At 37.5% G+C, this 6000-nt stretch overlaps 1 protein-coding gene and 1 long non-coding RNA gene across 2 annotated transcripts in view; both read left to right on the top strand.

The window, feature by feature from the left end:
- The window catches only part of LOC121399761 (serine/threonine-protein kinase pakA-like), a 137955-nt gene that overhangs the window by 50838 nt on the left and 81117 nt on the right, over nt 1–6000 (top strand). The window lies entirely within an intron of this gene.
- Nucleotides 2594–3319, top strand: LOC121400079. The gene is made up of 2 exons (XR_005965539.1): nt 2594–2741; nt 3256–3319. It is a non-coding gene; the product is annotated as an uncharacterized LOC121400079 (long non-coding RNA).

Below are 6000 nucleotides of genomic sequence, written 5' to 3'. Positions count from 1 at the left end.
GCGTGGAGGAAAGGTGCTCAGGTTTTGGAGCTCATTTATAACATTAATCCATTTAAACTTATTTTGGTCCCAACTCAGGCCCCTATCATCAATCCACAAAATTATTCTTTTGGCGCTGTTCCGCCCATAACTAAATTCAAATACACCAGGGCCTCTAAATGAAGCTCAAGTTGTACCTGTAGTTAATGATCATTGTGAATTGCAGCAGATGCAACTTGTTAAAATTGGCCAAGCGCCGGCTTCGTGACATCACCAACATCTCGCCAGGTGTAAATTTGGTAATTTGCACAGATCCGAAGTTGCGCAGCGGGTAATGAACTCTGGCAAAATTAACTCCAGCGTTAACGCTCAGAAAGTTGAAATTACTACCTAGCGTTTTGGGCTATATGAGTCATAAGGTGGTGCAGTTAAAGTAGCAATGGGCGTATAATGCCTGCAGCAATACATTTACACTACCACAGGACAGGGAACCTTTTAATGAAATAAGAGTTGTTATAATGTCCTGCCCATGTGGCCCTGTATAGTTTAGGTGGCCATATGTTATAAATATAATGGGAAGGGTGAAACATTTACGATCTTTTTCAGTCAATCACCCTTTTAAATAGAGAAAAAAACACCAGCGTTTTAAAATGGGACCGTAGAAAAATTTCCACCTATTTTTTGAGGAAGTTCTAGTTACCTCTATTGCTCTAGATTAGATAGAGGTAACATTCAGTAATATCAAAAACGTTGAACAAAATAATTTGCATAGTTAAACTGCCGAAAATGTGCCTGGCGTTAGAGGGCGAAGTTGGCGCCAGAGTCTATCTCCTTGGCGAATTACACCCAACTACCATTAGTAAATCGCTAGAAGTGCGAAATGACATCCGACGCCTGGCGAATTTATGCCACTTTGCCCTTTCGTAAAATGCTCCCCGTTGGAATGCGAGCCACGAATTGTGCTGGAATTAGAGGATATAGCAAATATTTTTCCCTGATCTTTTTTTTTCTGTGTTAAAATCAAGGAAGAAACGGAGGGTGATTTGAGCAGCGAGGGGGAGGAATTCCATCAACTCCCCCACGCACCAAACCCAACTCCATCAACTTCCTGCCACTGTCAGGTAATGGCAGAAAATAGATCACATGGGTTAATGAAAACTATAAATGAGGAAGAAATGTGAGATGGGAGATTCGCATCAATATTCTGTCTACTTCATCATATTCTCGAAAAACGCAATATTTTCTCATTTTCTCTCTAAAGGGGGTCGTTGCAGTTTCATGTTAACTTTTAGTTTGTGTAATAATGGCCAGGTTTTAACGCAGTTTTTTCGAATTAAGTCCTTCAGTTGTTTATATTTTAAACCATTTTTGAATTATTTGCCTCTGCTTCTGGCTCTTTCCAGGCTGCTGAAATGGTGGGTCACGCCCACTCTAAAAACAAATGCACTGTAAGGGTACACATTACGGGGGTTAATTATTATAGTTTGAATTGTTTAGCCAAATTCTGCTCAGGATGATCAATGGACAGTTTAAACAGAAATGACTTGGCACAAAATAACAACCAACCAGCCTGCTCTTTAGCTCTGTTTGATTAGGGGCACAAATATAGTCGTTTGGATAATGTGCTTCTTCTTTAATTGGGTTGTTCACCTGTGAATCAACTGTTCATATGATGTAGAGAGGGATATTCTGAGACCATTTGCCTTTAGTTTTAATTTATTGTTATTTGTGGTTTTTTGACTTATTTAGCTTTTTATTCAGCAGCTCTCCTGTTTGCAATTTTAGAAAATGAGTTGCTAGGGTGCAAATTACCCTGACAACCATGCATTGATTTTAATAAGAGACTGGAAAATGAATTTGAGAGGCCTGAATATAAAACTGAGGAATAAAAAGTAGAATAACAATACATTTGTAGCCTTACAGAGCATTTGTTTGTAGATGAGGTCAGTGACCCCCCCTCTATTTGAAAGCTGGAAAGAGAAGAAAAGGCAAATAATTAAAAAAAAAACTAGAAAATAAATGACGAGGACCAAGTGAAAGACGAGGACCCAGTAAGCTGGTGAAGGTTTTAGGTAATTGAAGCACAAATGGCTTAACTAGGAGATATCACGGGTGTCCGGCATTAATACCTGCCTTTCACTCATCATTTTCTTTTATAATAAACTGAGCTCATCTGATAAAAACCTTTTTTTCTTTCCCCAGGAGGAAAACAAAACTCCGCTCTCAAAGATACTCCCGTAAGCAAAAAGTTATTAATATTGGAGTCCAAATGCTAAAAACTGGAGAAACTGGAATTTTTCTAGATTTATTATCCCCCAAGGCTGCTAATTGTCTGAATCTGAAAATACGTCATCTCCAAGCTGCCGGGTCCTGTACAAGTCAATGGCAAAAGTCCCATTTCAAATTTGAATTTTATGGTCTGTGCTGAGTGTTTCGAGCAGAAATCCCAGAAAGTTCTTTTTTTTTTCACAATAACACAAATTTTTCTAGTTTTTTCCAAAACAGTTTTATCGAGTTTGTTCAATGATAAATAAGGTCAAATTGTAGATTGTAGTTTATTTTGGACTATTTTCAGAAAGAAGCTGAACCTAAAAGCTTAACTTAAACCCCTTCCAGTTTCTCCCTATCCCACCCGTGCTCCTCATATAAATGTATTACATTATTTTAATATTGTTATTTATAATGTCTCCTTTTAGAAAACCGAGAAACATCTAAAAATCGGAAGAGTCATTGGAGAGGGTCCATTTTGTCGAGTTCATCTGGTGAGATATTTTATTCAATATCACGTATTTTAGTGATTCTATAATTCTTCCCATTGGTCTTACTCTCTACAATATTGTCCTTTGTGTATTTGTCGTGTGTCTGTGAGTCTGACACTAAGGTGCAGATTTACTAAGCTCTGGTGAAGGATTCGAATGCAAAAATTCAAATTTCGAAGTAATTTTTTGGGTACTTGGTCTATCGAATAGGCTAAATTCCATCAATTCGAATGATTTGAATGATTCGAAGTAAAAATCGTTTTTTGATGGAATAAAAATTGTTCAATCGATGATCGATCCAACGAATGCTCAACTTTTTGAAATATATCCAAATTCAATAATCAAATTCAAATTTGTTGCATTCGATGGTCGAATTTTTAGGTATTTAACCCCTCGAAATTTGACCCTTGATAAATCTGCCCCTAAACCTTACCCTAGTCCCACGCTATATCTGTTGCTTTACCAAACTGTTATGTTCATAATCATGATGGAGCTTCTTTCTCTGCTTCTGTTCCAGGGATGGCATATTGACCTACAAAAAGAAGTGGCCATAAAGATCATCAATGACCCGGAGGTAATGACTTCACACTCTTACTGTTATTAGATACTAATAAGCCTTTGGTTCCACCAATGTTATGATTATCAGTAGAAGTAGAACATGCTGACCAAATACTGGCAAGTTCCCAGGCAGGGTCAGACTGGGGGGCCCAAGTGGCCTTTCTCCTTAGGGGCCCCTACACCTGATGGTTGTGCATTTTTTTTCTCAAACTCAATATGGGTCTTTTACATCATGAAAGTCTGCAGGGTACAAATTGTTCTTTATACTCTGCCTTCCATGGAAAATAAATTGGCACAGGCTCTGTACCCCAAAACAGAGCTGCCCTAATGCTTTTGGCAGGTGGGGTACAGAGTGAAGCGAGACCCCAAAGCTCTCCCTGACCAATCACTAAGGTCCTGCTTGTTGTGCTCCTTAGTGCTTGTGCACTTCTCTTTGGCTCTTTATAAATGATCCCTAATCACCCTGTAACTATACAAATAAGTGGATCGTTTTTAGAAGCGGTAATTCTTCATAACTAGGTGGGGTATTTTATATGGTAAGTGTATTCATTTTATTTAACTTTATTTGAATTTAGAATGAAAATACCAGGAAGAAGAACTGGAAATCCTCCGGAAGGTCACCGGCCACCGCAATGTCATCAAGTTTTTACGGGGCATTTTATCACCGGGCCCCGCGCAGGAGCACGCCGAATAAAGGTCTATCGGTAAGACAATGTTTATTCACATACATACTCCTTTGTGCCCAATATTCCAATTAAGAGCATTAATAGAAGCTTTGGTGTTACATGGAGATAGGAATAGCTTGGTAAAAAAGAGCACAATGTATGTAACCACAGCCCAATTGCAACTCTCATAAGGTACAACAAGTAGAAGCTAAAACCACTGCATGTAGAGTATTTTATAGTAAACTATAGCATGGAAGGCTCTTACACACCCGTATTGCCTCATGCAAAGCTTAACCATATCCGGCAATGAGCACCGATTATTATATATTTTGTTTCTCACAGTGTAATGTTATGTGCACTAGATACTTCTATATATATATATATTAACATTTGCACAAATACATAGGTACATTGTTACAGTTGCATATTGTAAGGAGAGAGAGCTGTGACCCCCATGATTCCCAATAAAATTGTAGCTGATATGTACTTTATGTTCTTTATTTGTCTTCTAGATCTCTATGGAACTGTGCACTGGTGGGACCATCCGTGACCTCATGAGCGGAAGGAAAAACAATTCTTTGGGCGAGAAGTGGACGGCTTATATCTGTAAAGAGGTGATAAAGGTATGTCACACGTAAACCTCCTCCATACTATTCACAATATATTCAATTTGCTATGAAAGCATGAAAATATTTCTATTCTTACTTTTATTCCCAGGGTCTGTGCCACCTAGAGACAGTGGAAGTCATCCATCATGACATCAAGCCCATCAATCTAATGCTGACGTCATCCGGCAATGTTAAGATTGGTAAGTGATACTTGGGGGTTATTTATCAAAGTCTGCTTTCATCTCAACATGTTCTGCTGCAAACACTGATCAATCTTATTGGCTTTATTGCGCTTATTTATTATTACATTTTCCCAAAATTGGCTTTGGGGAATAAATCAAAATTTTTGGGATTTTTCACCAGAAAATTCTGATTTTTTTTCAGATTTTTCACCTGAAAACTCCTAACTCCTATTGTTTTTGCCCAAAAGCTCCAAAAACTATGGGGTATTGCACAAAACCCAACGCACATCAAAAAATCATTGGGACTTCTGCCATTGACTTAATGTAACTTTGACAGGTCTGAAAGCTGAAAATTTTGATTTTGATTTTCCTTCCTATTGTCAATTAAAAGTAAAGAAAAAGAAGATGTGTTTTTTAAAAGTAGTCCATAAATGTCGTGATTTTTGCATTCGGAGTTTAGTAAATAACCTTTAGGTTTTTTTTTCTAAATCCAAATTTATCTCATACTTTAGTTAAGATCCATGACCATAATTCACAAGCACAATATTAGCTTATTAATTAAAAAAAAAAAAAACTTGATTTAATCGGATAGCAGAAAACTCGAGAAAATGAGAGAATGTCTGAATCACTCAATTTCTTTGGGCTTTTATCCAGAATCACTCAAAACCCATAAATAAGTCTTATTTTCAATCTAAACCCAGTAGAGATGCACAAAATCCACTTTTTTGGATTTGGCTGAACCCCAAATCGCTTGTCAAAAGTTTTTTTCTTCTTATTTTGTGATGAAAAGTCACATGATGTTAAGGATTGGGATTCAGTTTGGCCAGGTACAAGGATTCGGCCGAATCTGAACCCTGCTGAAAATGGCAGAATACCGAACTGAATCCTGGATTCGGTGCTTCCCTAAAACCCAGCACTGACCACGAAAACTTTTAAGTTGAGATATGTGCCTCTCCCATTGACTTGTCTGAAATGGCAAATTTAGATTTTATGTTTTATGTTTTGTATTATTTTTCCCCCTTAGAATGTGAATAAAGGGAGGATGTTGTAAAGCTTTAATGAATGAGGAGTGAGGGTGTTTTATTGTTCAATCTGCTCTGTCAGTTTTATCTCGCTCTGTCTCACAGAGTAGAAATGATCAAATAGACCTTTTGAGAAGCCTTTAATCTGGGAAGAAACAATAATCCCAGCGCTAAGGCTTTCCACGAAATAGATGATCTAATATTCTCATGTTACCATCATGTTTATT

This window comes from Xenopus laevis, chromosome 2L, assembly GCF_017654675.1.
Source record: "Xenopus laevis strain J_2021 chromosome 2L, Xenopus_laevis_v10.1, whole genome shotgun sequence".
Taxonomy (NCBI): Eukaryota; Metazoa; Chordata; class Amphibia; order Anura; family Pipidae; genus Xenopus; species Xenopus laevis.
This window is presented reverse-complemented; position numbering and strand designations above follow the sequence as displayed.